Source organism: Mus pahari, chromosome 7 (genome assembly GCF_900095145.1).
Source record: "Mus pahari chromosome 7, PAHARI_EIJ_v1.1, whole genome shotgun sequence".
In the NCBI taxonomy this organism is placed as follows: Eukaryota; Metazoa; Chordata; class Mammalia; order Rodentia; family Muridae; genus Mus; species Mus pahari.
In genome coordinates, this window is record NC_034596.1 from 92,241,385 (window position 1) to 92,257,344 (window position 15,960).

At 37.2% G+C, this 15,960-nt stretch overlaps 1 pseudogene; it reads right to left on the bottom strand.

Annotated features, from left to right (window-relative positions):
• Nucleotides 1-3,951: 3,951 nt before the first annotated feature.
• On the bottom strand, nt 3,952-4,465 carry LOC110324078 (annotated as a pseudogene).
• Between the last annotated feature and the right edge of the window lie 11,495 nt (nt 4,466-15,960).

Below are 15,960 nucleotides of genomic sequence, written 5' to 3' on the forward strand. Positions count from 1 at the left end.
CAGGAATTTACCTCTTTTGCCTTCTCCAGTGCTGAGAAGATAATTCTACTGTGGTCACTTTGTTTCTTTTTGTTCTGGGGGTTAAACTCAGGTTTTCATGCTTGCAGGGTGAGCACGTTACCCACCCAGTCATCTTCCCAGACTCTCTCTTGGTTTTGTCTGAGACTCACATTGCATAAGCATGCATTAAAGAGCATTATTACATTAATATTTCAGTGTGAAATATGAGTCAATATATCTGTTGGTTTATTCTATGATTCTTTCGCCAAATGAGAGTTTGAGATGGAAATTTTATTTGCCCAAACAGTGATCATTCAGGTTCTAAGGGAGTAAAAACCTTTTTTATTGGTTATTTTATTTATTTACATTTTGAATGTTATCCCCCTTCCTGGTTTCTGATCTGAAAACCCCTTATCCCACCCCTCCCCCATGCTTCTGTGAGGGTGCAACCCCATTCACCCACCCACACCTGCCTCACCGCCCTAGCATTCCCCAACTGTACTCCTATTATACCATGTCATTGTCATTGTATGGCATTAAGAGGGGATGTTTTGATTATCCATATCCACAGAAAATAGAGGCTTTTTGAGAAGAGGGCTAGCCATTGAGTCATTTCTGAACCTCCATACACTACATGCATCTCACATACAAGTATTAATGAAATAGCCAGCATTGAATGAAAGAAAAACTCTCTTGGATAGCTGAATTGATCTTTAGTTAAGCACCGAGAAAACCCAATGCTTTGTCTTCTGTACCACAAATACCATCTTGGGTAAAGACCAAAGCTAATGTATGCATTTGTAAATTTCTATAAATCTTTAGATTCTTTAAGTCAGTATCAAACAAAAGTCTTTTTATTTATATATTCCTTGAAATATCAACCCTACTTAGGGAATTTTCAACTCATAATAATGAAGTTTTAGACTCAGCTATAGATATTTTGGGGTCGCACCATTAAAATTCTTAGTACCTAGAAGTCCCTGAATTCATTCCCGTTATAGCACGATTAGAGATAAGCTGAGGTGACTGTATAACAAAATATAGTTTTCTTGTGTATTATAAATGAAATATTTTAGCATATTGTGCTAGTTTAAATGAGAATGAACCTCATACACTTATATGTTGGAATGCTTGGTTGCCAGTTAGTGGAACTGCTTGAAAATGATTTAGAGGTATGGTCTTGTTGGGGAATGTGTATTACTGGGGTGGGCTTTGAGGTATCAAAAGCCCACCAGAGGCAGTCTCCCTCTCCCCCTCTCTCTATGCCTGCTACATACTGATCAGAGAGTATGTAAAGCTACTGTTCCAATGGCCTGCCTGTCTGCTTCCTGCTATGATGACCACACACTAGCCTTCTAAAATTGTAAACAAGCCTCAATTACATTCTATCTTTTATAGGTATTCATAATAGTTATGATTTCTCTTCACAGAAACAGAACAACAGTAACTAAGATAATATGTTTCTGATAATTGGTAAAGATTATTTCATAAATGTATCCTTCGCAAATATATGGTTAGAAAAATATATATAACAACGTTAAACAATTAAACAGTAATTGTCTCTGACTGATTACTTTTATTTCCAAGTATTTTTAAATTATGGTTTATGTACAATAAAATATTGTTTTAGTGATAAAATGTGGCCTGTTTTAAAGATTTAAAATACTTTTTATATGGTAATAAAAGTATATATAATAACATGTTAAACTATTAAACAGTAGTTGTCTCTGACTAATTACTTTTATTTTCAAGTATTTTTTAAATTATGGTCTTATGTACAATAAAATATTGTTTTAGAGATAAAACGTAGCCTGTTTTAAAGATCTAAAATAATTTAAAAACTGCATCCAAGATAACTTAAAAAAATAGTTGTCCTGAACTAACCAGTACCCCCTGAGTTTGTGTCTCTAGCTGCATATGTAGCAGAAGATGGCCCAATTGGCCATCATTGGGAAGAGAGGCCCCTTGGTCTTGCAAACTTTATATGACCCAGCACAAGGCAAGGCCTGGGCCAAGTAGTGGGAGTGGGTGGGTAGGGGAGCAGGGGCGGGCGGGGGGGTATAGGGAACTTTTGGGATAGCATTTGAAATGTAAATAAAGAAAATAATAATTTTCTTAATAAAAAAAATTAAAAAAAAATAGTTGTCCAAAAACAAACCATAACATTTCATCTTCAACCCTATATTCCTAGTTTATGTTAAGTCTGCATAATATTTACATAATATATGACTGGAAAAAACTGTTAAAAGTGTAGTGCTTCCTAACCCAGTTGAAAATGTAAGAATTAAGGTAAAAGTGTAAGTTTTTGATAAACAGGTATTTTGTAACATTTTGCTTCATGTTTAGGGCTGGTTACTTTTTGATACAGTTCTCCCAGTAACCTTCACTGGCTTGGAACTCATCTCAAACCTATGACAATTCTCTGCCTTAACTTCCCAAGTGCGGAGTGTACAGGGATAAGCCATCACCTGTGGCTTCACACTTCCTAACTGATGTGACCTTCTAGGAACCTTGTCTCTTTTGGAGAGTCGGGGATTATACAGGACTTCCTGCATGCAAGGCAGGCACTGTACCCTGGAGCCATCCCTCCAACCTGCCTGTCACATTTTATTTTTTATACAAGTTCTTGCTGAGTTGTTCAGACTGCCCTTGATTTATGATCATTCTACTTTAGTTCATCAAAGTACAAACTGAGGAGTTGTTGTTGTTGTTGTTGTTGTTGTTGTTGTAGATTTATTTTCTGATACCTTGTCAAAACAAGTATCCTGAAGAGGTTTTGTTAACTTAAAGAATATGTCAAGGTTTTGGTATATATAATCATATCACCCAACACAGTCATTTAGTCACTCGGTGGTTCTCTACCCTCCTAATACTACGACCCTTTAATTCTGGGGTGACCCCCAACCATAAAATCATTTTCATTCCTATTTCCTAATTAATTTTGCTACTGTTATGATTCACAATAATGTATTTTCTGATGATCTTAGGCAACCCCTGTGAAAGAGTCATTCCACTCCCCAAAGGGGTCACGACCCACAGCTTGAAAACCACTAACTTAGTGCATAGCAGGAGATGATGAATGTCTGCTTCTGAACATTAAAGAATTTCATTTCCTTAAAACTACTTCTATATAAATAAGTAGCATGTTAACTCTATCTAATAGAAAATATAGATTGGTGAGCTTCCTCCTTGTTTCACATTCACAATACAGCCACTGTAAAAAGTTTTATAAAGATTATTTTTTCAATAGTTTTCTATGGAAATCTGTATATTAATATATACATACATAATGCATAAATAATGACATGTATGCTGTGTGTTTGTGTTCTTATAATGAAGAACTATCTTCTCAGCTTATTTGTTCTCAATAATGTCTTCCTTCTCCTATATCAGTAAATGATGTGTATTGTTATTAAGGAATTTTTAATGATACATCTTTTTGTTGTTAATTAGCTTTTTATTTTTATTTATTTATTTTGAATGGGGTTTCATTATTAGTTCTGCTTCAGTGAGTGGCCAAGATCAAGGAAAAAGGGAGGGTACCCAGCTGGCACAGGGAAGGTCATTTACACATTTCATTTACACATAGAACCAAACAGACAAGCACAGAGTCACTACTGTGGTTAGAAATTGGCAGCATAGGATGGGGAGGGATGTGGAGTATAGGTGTCATTAAAAAAAAAAAAAAAACGCAAAACCTAAAGCTCCCCCCAAATTGGGTGCCTGGAACAGGACTTGTTCTGCTTCAAACCAGGATGAATCAGGAGATCAAACGCAGTTTGGGGAAGCCAGAACCATCAGGGATGAAGAGAGGAGGACTGTCCAGAGGGTGGGAGGGATGTCTGGCAATTGGGGTGAAGGGATTATCCTCTCCCTGATGGCATCCATGTAGCCTCTCTGGTCTTGAAGGAAAGTGGCAGCCTACAACACCCAAGAGCAGGTCTGGAGCTGCTAGATACTCCAGGTAGGGGGCCGATGGTAGCTCTTTTGAGAGTAGGGAAATGCTGGCACTGTCACCACTTTCTCTGAGAGTGTGCAATGGTCCTTGATCTCATAGCGGTTTGCTTGTATTCATGTTTTATTCCTGTCAGTTTCTTCTTCATGCCATCCTTAGAGCTAGCATAGATCATTTTGCTCTTAAGGGGTGCATGCTTGGGGGCCTGAAAGATGAACAGCAGGTTCTCCTTCTTGCTCTCCTCGGTCCTATAGAGCATCATGGAGAGCAGAGCAGCAGTCCTTATCTGTCAAAATCTTGACAAAAGTGGTATAGGGGTCATCTACATCCTGTCCCTCATCTCCTACTAGGATCTTCTTGTCCTTCTCCAGGATGACCTTCTTATCCTTACTCGGGCAGAAGGCATGAAGGCACTGCCTTCTTGTGTTTCTTCACTTCTGGTATTGAGGTCTTGAGAACTTTCCTGTCATTGAATACCTTGATGACACCATCACAGACATCAGAGGCCATGTTTCCAGAAGTGAAAGAGAGAGAGGAGAAAGAGAGCTACAGAAGAACTGAACCACTGCATTGCTGCCAGAATCCAACTGAAAAGATACAGCATATTTTAAGCCCATATGGCAGTTTATAACAGCCTGTAATTCCAGTTCCATGGGCTCCAATGCACTTCCTCAGGCTCTGTAGACATCATGGAAGCACATAGCACACATACACTTGAGCAAGTAATACATCCACCCACATAAAATACAATAAACAAATCTTTAAAAGCACTTCATAATATTATATTTGAAAGGCAATAAGTTGACAAATATCAGAAGTGATAGTCATATGTCTCCTGCTCTGTAGATACTAGATCCTTATTGCAGTAGGCATACCTATTTTTTTCTTGCTGTGTAGCCTAGGCTGGCTTCAAACATCTGATTCTCCCAGCCTACTTTCTTAGTACAGATATAGCAAGGATATGCCACCGTTTTTAACAGTTGTTAAAAATTAGTTATTTTCTTTATTTTAAATAGTGTTACCTATGTTTAGAATAATTTTGCAGTATAACTCAAATATAATTTATCATTTGGTTTTACCTGCATATTTTAATGAATTATTAAATGTATTAGGCCTATAAAGACCTTCTTTACTTAAATGTTTATATAGTCATCTACAGCTTGTGGAAGTTCTACCAAAATAAACAATTAATTTAGTTTCATTACAAAACTACTTTTCTGAGCTTACATGTCATCAAATAGAATTCCCTTCAAGACCCTAGAACACATCTCATTGAAATAAATGGTAGGTTTCATGCTATGAACAAAGTCACAGAAAAAGAAGTCACCTTCTCTATTGTGCATTTAGAAGACTGGGTGCAATGTTCTTAATTGTTCCTATTTTAAAAGAAAGGGCCTATATCACTGGAAGGGTCATGTAATTTTAAATGGGGAAGTGTATAGTCATATCCAAATGCTAGATGAAGTAATTGCATGCTACATATAGACAGTTTCTGGGTGATTTCTACCAGAATATTACAAAAATGGACTGATGAAAACCTTGGCATCTGAAAATTACTCAGGTCACTGGATGATTAAATGAGTGCTGTAATTAGGAACAAGCTTACGATTAAAGTTAATTTTAGACTATTCACCATGGACTATTAATGACCTGTTTCTAAGTGAGATATATATGTGATAGAAGAAAGTCTTGCGGAGGAGGAAGAGGAGGCAAAAGTGGGGAGAAGAAGGAAGAAGAAGAGGAGGAGGAAGAGGAGGAAGGAGGAGGAGGCAGAGGACAGAGAAGTAGCTGGTTATAAAAAGTAAAAGTTAAACACATACAAGTCAATACCATGCCAGACACTGTCCTAAGTGTTTTAGTCTGTACTAAGTCACAGAATGCCCATATTGACCAATCTGCTGAGTACAATCGTCATCCCTGTGACATAAATAAATGGCAGACATGGTTAGGTGATCAGAACAGTTATGTGATCATTGCAAGCATACATCAGTTCCAAGATAGGGGTGACATTTGGCCCCAGGAATTCTGTCACTATTCCTAGAGCTCAGCTATCTTCTAGGTCTTGTTTGCCCAATCTCTATGATAATATATCTGGAAGAAATTTTTGGAAATTGACCAACAGTTTTCCAATCTGCTATTTACTTCCTTACACATTCATTAAAGAAGTAAGAGTGCATTTAATTTTATCAACGAATAAGGAAGTTTTGGGTATATTGAGTGCTTAACGTCTTGTGACAATTCGTTAGGTATTAGATCTCCAAGACTGAGCAACAGAAACAAAGCCTCCATTCCTGCAGAGTTGCAGTTGAGGGAAACAGTTGCTTAAAATAACATTGCTCATGCTGTTTCACAGCTCATTGGTATCTGGCTTTGTGAAGCCCAAGAAGACCTCACCTTTAGTGATCATGAGATCCTAAGTCTCAGAGCTGATCAGGGAACCAGGGAGTGATAAAGAGAAAGCTGGTGTAAGACCCAACTATGAAAAAGGAAAGGAGTACTAAGGTTCTGAGGCAGAAGGGAGACTTGCATACTGGGAAGGACACTCAGTTAGTTCTTCTTAAACAAAACCTTGGTGGGGGAATGTGAGAAGAATCTCAATGGGTACTCTATAGTCCAAGTCTCTCTCTCTCTCTCTCTCTCTCTCTCTCTCTCTCTCTCTCTCCTGCTTGTGGACGTTGTACATCGTGGTGCGGAGCCTAGTGCGCACCACGATGTACAACGTCCACAAGCAGCTCCCTCTCTCTTCTCTTCTCTTCTCTTCTCTTCTTTCTTGCTCTCGCTTGTTCTCTCGTTCTCTCTCTCTCACTCTTGTGTGTGTGTGTGTGTGTGTGAGAGAGAGAGAGAGAGACAGAGACAGAGACAGAGACAGAGACAGAGACAGAGACAGAGAGATAGAGACATATCTCCTCACTTTTTTTTGCAACACTTAGAGCTATGGACCACTCAGTCTCGACAGTGCTCTTGCCAGGTGCCAGGTGGACTTCGGTCCACACCTGCTCTTTACCCTGTATGTGCTGACATCCCTCCTCCAAATCTCACTCCCTATTTTTTCTCTTTAGGTTCTATATATTATGCCAAAAGGATTCTGGGACTCTGTTACCTTCACTGCATCTTTCTGATAACACCCAAGTCTGCAAGTCAGTTTGCTTCGTGCATTGAATATAAGCTTCTCAGTGAATAGGACCATCTCATTGCTTACAACATATGCACCTCAGTATGTCCAAACCAGGGTTCTATCATTCTTATCAGGACTTTCTGTTTCAGTTTTAACTGATGTCATCTCCAGTTTCTAAGTTGGATATGTAAATTATATATATATATATATATATATATATATATATATATATATATATATATATGTGTGTGTGTGTGTATACATGTATATATATGTATATATATGCTATATACATATATATATTATATACATATATTATACATATACATATATGATAGAAGGAAATCTTGAGATGGAGGATGATGGAGAAGTTTCTCAAACCAGAAAGCAAAAACAAAACAAAACAAAACAAGAAAGTTATCTCACCTTTTCCTCTTTTATTACTTTTATTTATTTTTTATTTATTTTTCTTTCATTTTTATTAGATACTTTATTTATATTGCAAATGTTATCCCCTTTCCTGGTTTCCCCTCACCAAACCTCCTATCCCATCCTTCTTCCCCCTGCTCACCAACCCACCCACTCCCGATTCCCTGTCCTGGCATTCCCCTACACTGTAGCATCGAGCCTTCTCAGGACCAAGGGCCTCTCCCCCCATTGATGTCCAGCAAGGCCATCCTCTGCTACATATGCAGCTGGAGCTATCCTCTACCATTACAGTGCATGTACTGTGAGCCAGTACTGAAATGGAATGGCATTCTTCTCTGTTGTCACACGTATCTGCGCTCTCACATGATGCCTTAAGGATGCTGACATCTCAACGAAGAACAAAAATTGTTCTGAAAATAAGGCTTTTCAAAGAGAGAGTAGCTACAATCCCTGTGATCTATCGCTGTGCTGAGTTCTGAGATATTTTACCAAGAGTATGATCCAAGATGAAAAACAGAAATATTTATCCATAAAACTTGTATAAAATTCTGTTACTAGGGAGAAAACAAACTCACCAAATAGTGCTTAAAAGTTGAAAAGCAAGCCAGGTGTGGCACATTCCTTTAATTCAAGCAGAATGGAAGCAGAGGCAGGTGGATTTCCATGAATTCCAAAGTTCAAATCCAGTCTAGTTTGTATAGTGAGTTTCAGGACAGCCAGAGCTACAAAGGAATACCCTGACCCCTCCCTTAAAAAAATCAACAACAATGAAAGTTGAAAAGCATATAACCAACAAAATACTTGTACCCATAATAGACAAAGAACTCTTAATTTCAACGGTAAGAAAATAATTGAAGTAGAAAATATGTAAAAGATTCAAAGAGATATTTTTGTAAGAGAATATAGAATATAACTGAAAATATCATATATATATATGGCTACTTATTGGGAAATAATTCTTAAAATATAACAAATAACAGTTTCAACATGACTAGATGTTCCCTTTGCCCTGATATACTAATAGTGCTGGTCACAGAGAGCTCTGGGGATACTGATTAGTTCACATTACTATGGGGCTGCAAACCCCTTTAGCTCCTTGGGTACTTACTCTAGCTCCTTCATTGGGGACCCTGTGCTTCGTCTAATGGATGGCTGTGAGCATCCACTTCTGTATTAGTCAGGCACTGGCAGAGCCTCTCAGGAGATAGTTAACTCTAGATTCCTTTTATACATGGTCTCTAATATATTCTTCTAACATATCACTTCTAATACTTCAAAATGCATATCACATTAGTCATGCTTGTTAATGAGCAAATGAAGAATCAATTGGAATATTAATTGGCACCTGCAATGTAATTTTTATTTATTTGGTTTTGCTGTTTTGAAGCAGAGTCTCACTCTATAACTTATGTTAATCCTAAATTGACATACAGGCAAGATTGCTTCCACTTCACAAGTGACAGGATTGCAAGTGTGTCACACCATGCCCAGCAGCACAAGATAGTCTAGTGGCTGGTACAAATGGAAAGAAGTTAGGGTCTAAGACATTCCATTATCTCTAAAATTTCATTTTAAAAAATTAGCCTGAAAATTTACTCATATTCCTTAGAGATCTAATCTGACATTTATTGGCAAGCTTAGGCCACTTTGATTTAAATTCCCAGTATGGTTTTGTTAGCTTTATATTTTAGATAAATTATGGCTCTATAGTCTAGCTTCCTTTATTTATAAGATATCAATAATAATAGAATATATGTGATAGAATTGTTGCAGGATGGAAAAAGGAAATTACATACAGAGTTTAGAATATTGTATTTGCAAAAGTGATCATACTGTATTAGCTATCATGTATAGTGTTACTGCTCTCATAATCAATAATAATAAGTGGAATAGGTACACTGGAAAGGTGGGTCAGTGGTTAGGAGTACTTGCTATTCTTGCAGAGGACCTGGGTTTGGCTCCTAGCACCCACATCAGACAGCTCGAAACTACCTCTAACTCAAATTGCAGGGAATCCAACATGCTTTCTGAACTCTTATAGCATAAGAAACACACATGGTTCACAAACATAAATGCAGAAAAAACTCATACACAGTTTTAAAACCTTTTAAAAATCAGACAATACATAAATGTCAAAAAAAAGAATACCCAGCTTAAAATAATTTGCTTCTATTTTGATTGCTGATATTTTATTTGTTTAATTAGCAGCTTTTTATTGTGTATATTCTTTTAATTTTTACCAATGTTACAAATAAGACTTTGTTTAATATTTAAAAAGCTATAAAACAAAGGAGCGTACAATTAACATGTGATATGCTACACTAAGACACATGAGGACAGCCAGAAAGATGGCTTAGCTGGTAAGGTTGCTTGTCAACAGGCCTAATGAAGTGCGTATGATTTCTGGAACCTATGTGTGTTTAAGCAGATATCCACCTCCTTGCAACTAACTTGTCCTTTGACTTCTTCTCCTTGACCTACCCATGTTTGCTATGGCGTAGCACTCACACTCATGTACAAACTAACTAACCAAATAAATATAAAAAAAAAAGATCTGATAATTGCCTTTCAAAATCTCTTTTTTTTTTTTTTTTTTTTTGTTTTTTTTTTTTCAAGACAGGGTTTCTCTGTGTAGCCCTGGCTGTCCTGGAACTCACTCTGTAGACCAGGCTGGTCTCGAACTCAGAAATTCGCCTGCCTCTGTCTCCCCAGTGCTGGGATTAAAGGCGTGCACCACCACGCCCGGCAATTCAAAATATCTTTTAATACATAATTTGAAAATAAGCTTAACTTGATCACTCCATTCCAGAATTTAACTGGATATATCACATCAGGCCAAGTTGTATCCAAAATATGTAAAATACCATATGTGTGGATTTTTTTCCTTAATGCACTTTTTCCCTAAGCGCAGACCTTAGTTTTTATTATATACTTTACAATGTGCCTTAGATCTGGTAAATTCCAGTAGTGTCCCAAGTGCCTGGAACTTGATCTTGCTCCCTTGTTTATTTTTACTGTTCTAAGGCTCTGACCTGCTTCTCTGTGGTTGGTCCTGATTCCTTCATACAAAAAGTCTACAGCTCTGTTCCTCCTGTATCCATTCCATTTCTTCTGTGCTGTTAAATCCCACTGATGTGTGAGGATGTTCATCTTTCCTCTTTGTGGATCCCTTCATGGCTCACATCAGCCTTTTTATTTGAGTTATCATATGAAAACTACATGTTTAATACAGACCCCTTCTTTGAATTTTTAAAATATATTTTGACATGTGCTATGTTGCCAGGCACTGTGCTAAGTCCTAAACAAGGAATGCCAGGTTGGCTCTGACTTTGTGGGGTTCGTTAGGAAAGGTTCAAATTAGACCAATGTGCTGAGATCAGATGTTATGAAGTGTAGTGAAGACTTTTTGTCTGAGAGCATAGAGTCTGACTTCAAACATAGTGATAACTGGGTGAAGAATGAACTCAGAAGTTGAATTATTTATTGGTAATATCCTTATAAGGTATGAAAAATTTATATTTGTTCTAAATAAAAGTGATTTATAGTCCTAAGCTCGGGAATAAATACAAAAGTTAATTAAATGCAACATTTTACTGTTATAAAACTGTATTGCTGAGAAATGCATTACACGCAAAGAAAAAAAGTTATAAGGAATGATCTTCAGATTTTGGTCTATGTGACTCACAGAGGCAGTCAATCATGAAGGGGAAAACCCCAGAAGAAAAGCGTAATGACTTCATGTTCTTGATTCATGTTTGGGGGTTTGAGCAAAGTACAAAGGAAAAGGAGAGACAGACGTAGGCAACAAACAACACAAAGTGCTTAGGGAGCGACTCTTAGCTTTGTTTTATAAGAAATGCCTTAACTTTCTGGTTGGCTAAACCACAGGTTGAAGCTAGAGAAACAGTATTACCGAAGCCTTGAGTCTGGCTCCTAATGTGGAGGTGCCTCTCAGAAGGAAGCCTCCAAAACCCTTTCCATGTGTGTTTGAGAATTTGTGCTAGAAAGGTGCAGTGCCCAACCCAACAGTCTGAAGACTTTGAACCCCCTGTACTGAATATGCATCTAGGCATCTAGAGGCAGTAAGATGTTCCAGAATAAAACCCTGTGATATTCAGAAATTTTAAAAAAGATGGATCTATCCAAACCTAAGTTCACACACGCACCAAATTCTGACTGAGGTGCAAGTGCTCTTGCAGGTCCTATCCACGCAAAGTTTAAACAATGCACAGTTTCGTGAGACACAAACATGCACACAACTGAAGCTTGCTAGTGTCACTTGGAGTCATGACAGGGATGGCATAAAAAAATAGAGTAAATTTATGAGGAAAACCTTCAGGCATTTTGCCTTCATACATATCATTGTCTCTAGTCATATTCATAAAGGACACTGTGCTGTAGAATGAGATCTTGGGTCTCTGAGAGGTTCCCTACAGCCTTCCCAGAAAACCCTGCTGAGAAAAGGAAGAAATGTATGGCACATAAATCAAAGGAGACATAGTCATTTTATTGATATTATTTTCATAAGTATCATCAAAGCTTTTTTATTTGGAAAGAGAGTCATTGATCCAAATTGTTAACAATATTAATCATCTTATAGATTGGTCCTTATTAATAATAAGAACTTACATATCAATGCTGGGAGACAACAATGACAAAGATCACTGGGTTTAGATATGCTGACAGAATACTTGATCTATGGAAATCTCCTAGCATATATTCAAAGAAATGTATGAGGTTAAAGAAGCCCATGGGATAACCATGACAAGAGTGGTTGACATAACACTAGAAAAAGAATGACATAAATGAAAAAAGAATAATATGTTTCATAGGGAAGCAAAACAACTTTGAAACAGTTTTCTCCCTTCATGGCTTTTTTTAACAGAAGGGAGAAATAAAGCAAACTATTATAATTAAACTTATTTCTTAACAACTAAATGAGGATACTATCAAGCAAGGATGGGGAGGAAAGAGGACACTACATTTGAGAAGGAGAATAAAGAATATACCGGTGTCAAACTGTCTGCATTGTAAAAATTAATTCGAAGAGTAAAGAAAGTACTCTAAAAATAGCCACCAATAAATTAAGTCATTAAATTTAACAGTGACCCATATTACCTTGCTCCTTTTCAGAACCGACATCCGTTCTTCCCTCTTTGGTGCCTCTGATTAATGCAACATTTATAATACATGGGAAGAGAGCGGATGTACAGCTCGGCAATGAGCTGAGGTACCTAAATCTTGTAAAAAGGCTGTGACCAGCAGTGGGAACTAAAATTAAGAGGAATTCATTTAAGTAAAATAAAGTAACTTCTCCCAACTATTGTGAAAATTCTGGCTTTTAATCTTAGGGCTGGATATGGGTGGTGCTCCTTGAAGAGACTTGCCCTGGTTGGCTCAGTCCTTCGCAGCAGTACAGTGAATTTTAGAGTGATTTTTACAGTAGCATTTCATTTAGCTTTCTGATGATTTCACCATCAAGGGAAAGAGGGAAAAATTGGTTTTGTTGTTGTATTTTGTTCTTGTGTTGTGTTATTTGTTTTGATGGATTTCCTAAAGGGGCAGGTACGGAACTTGAAGCTAAGGAGATGCCTCCACGGATAAGAGTGCTTGCTCTGCGGTATAATGGCGTGAGTTCAAATCCCCGGCACCCATGTAAAAACCAGGCCTTTGCTGTGGGTGCCTGGACCCCCGGGCACTAAGAGTCAGAAACAGGAAGATCCTAAGAGCTTGCTGTCCAGCAGGCATAACTAATATGAAGGACTATTTAGTGAGAGACTTAGATTATATGAAATACAGTGTGGAACAGAAGAGGAAGATGTTCAACATCCCTGCTCTGGTCTCTGCTAGTCCTATCACACGCATGTATCACACATGTATACACAGATACACACCACAGATATACAGGAAAAAAATGACACTATTTCTGACATTTGCATTAAAATGCCATTAACTATGCTCAAACAAGGTCAGAGATATCCTTTCCACCCCAATATGCTCTCATGGGCAATCCATACTTGAATTCATTCTCTGTGTTGTGTTTTGGTTATCGAGCCAACTTCGTGCTAGATAGCCTACAGGTATTGTACCAGATAGGCCTTGCAATTAGACCACAATATACTCAAAGGTGTCGTAGTTTTCCTTTTTTGCTTCCTTGGAGTGGTTTAACAGGCATGTGCCTCCTTGTCCATCAAACCTCACTTCTTCAGTGGGACCCATCTTACCCTTTCCTCCTTATTCTGCATCTCCTAGACAGAATTTGGAATTGGGGTAAATAGCAAGTAGATGAAAGCATATGAAATCCTCCCTCCTAAAGTTGTAATGTTAAATACAGGATGAACAGCAAAGTGTGAACTTGAGATAAACAAAATTACATATTGAGTAGAAGTTTGCCTTGTGTAATATTCAAAATATACTCTACTAAAAGGGGGGTCATTTTTCTGAAACAGAACTTAGCTGGGTAACCTGTGTTTTGTGTGTTAAATCTTGCAACACTGTTAGCCATGTGGATAATAAAATGTGTCTGCCCAGTTGGCAATAGATAAGCCTGAGGTATGCCCATACTGTGATTGCCTCCCTATGGTAAATATATTGCTTTGTCTACAAAAGCAGAGAGAATTCACAGTCAAATTATAAATGAGTTTTAAATTACTATGCATTTTTATATTATTCATATAATTTTTCCCTCTATTAATTCAGAAAATAAGCAGCTTAATCCTATCTGATTTCTTTCGTTGGCAGGTGTTGGTGTACCTAAAATCAAAGGACATTGAAAATGACTCAAAGAAATGCTAACTGGTACTATAAATAATTTCAAAAACCATAGATGGGAAATGTTGTCCCCAATCTCAGTATTTTTATTATAATTTTTCTGTTTCCTCACAAATGCCATCGTACCTTAGAGAGAAAGATGGTGTTCTTCAGCTCAGGAGGCATAAAACTTTCATTTCTCAATAGGAAATGCAACCATTAATCATTTATTAAACTTTAATAAATCTCTTTCCCACGGTACCCATGGCTCCACTGGCTAACAAAATCATGTAACAGTTAATTTGGGATTGTGAAGGTTACATGTTTTTCAGCCCAATAACTTTAAGATGCTAAACAAAAGATCAAAAGATTAGCTTAATAAAACTCAGTAAACTGAAAAGCATAAATAATACGGGTGAAGACACCTCAAAATGTCAATGTGGTTTTCATATGAGATTTTTACTTCTCTCATAAATAAACAAGGAAAGGAATCTAAGCAAAGCCAATTTTTACTTATATTTACTGAATATTTTCTTTAGGCTAAAGGGAAATATTCACATGTTACATGTTGCTGAGTTCCAAAATACAATAATTTAAAATGTGGGTACCCAATAATTTTTTTAAGTTCTCAAGTAATTTTTTGTTTAATAATGAAATGTATCTAATCATTATTTAATATACCTAGAATATCACTCTCCCATTATCAGCTGATAAAGTAAATTAGAAAGTTTTAAACACGAGAAGAAACAGGTAAGTTAATTATATAAATTTTAAAAAATCAAGTTGAATTTTGTTTTCTAATTACAGGGCCAATGCTTAAGGAAAAAATGTTTTGAGCCAGAACTTAAATAGATAAGCCACAAATATCCAATAATTCTCTATAAGAGGATGGTCATGCTGAGCCCAGCTTTGTACCCTGCTGGTCTCAGCTCTGCGAGGGAAGGCAAAGCCACACTTATCTGCTGGCAGGTCACACTTGAGAGCCGCCTCAATTCTTGCTGACACAATAAATATGCCTTCTTCTGCAGCCTAAAGCAATCTGAACTGAGGCCGGGCACGTGAATTACAGTGAAGAGGAACTACCCTGCTTAGCACAGCCCATCAGTGAGAAATAGAGAAGGTGGGAGACCCTTCTCCTTAAACAGAAATTTATTGTCCCGTCCCTTTTGACTCCTCAGACTCCTTAACATTGTCACACTATCTAAGCTCTAGCACCTGCCTGTGCAGAACTCCCCGAGCCTGCCTGGACAACCATGGTAAACGCTACATGCCTATGGGGGGGCAGAGATTTGGCTTCCTTGAACAAAGGACGCAGCAGCTCCATCTATAGAGTATTCTCAGGGTTTCAAACTCGTTCTTTCTAGTTTTTCTACTAAGAAACATTCTGTTTTAACTAAGTCAAAAAGGGTAAAGGATCTTTTAATAAAGCATCTATTTCTAAAATTAAATTTTTAAATATTCATTTAGAAAGTATCTTATGCTTTAAGTCAATATGATAGCATGGTACCATATTGCAATTACATTTCTACTTTTTTTTCAAAATTATATAGCAGCTTATTAAAAGAATTCATTATACTTTTCCTTTTAAAATAAAATCATATTGTCAAGTTTTAATTAAGTTTCATTTGTTTTTACTCTCCTTAAACTTCTCTCTCTCTCTCTCTCTTTCTCTCTCTCTCTCTCACACACACACACACACACACACACACAG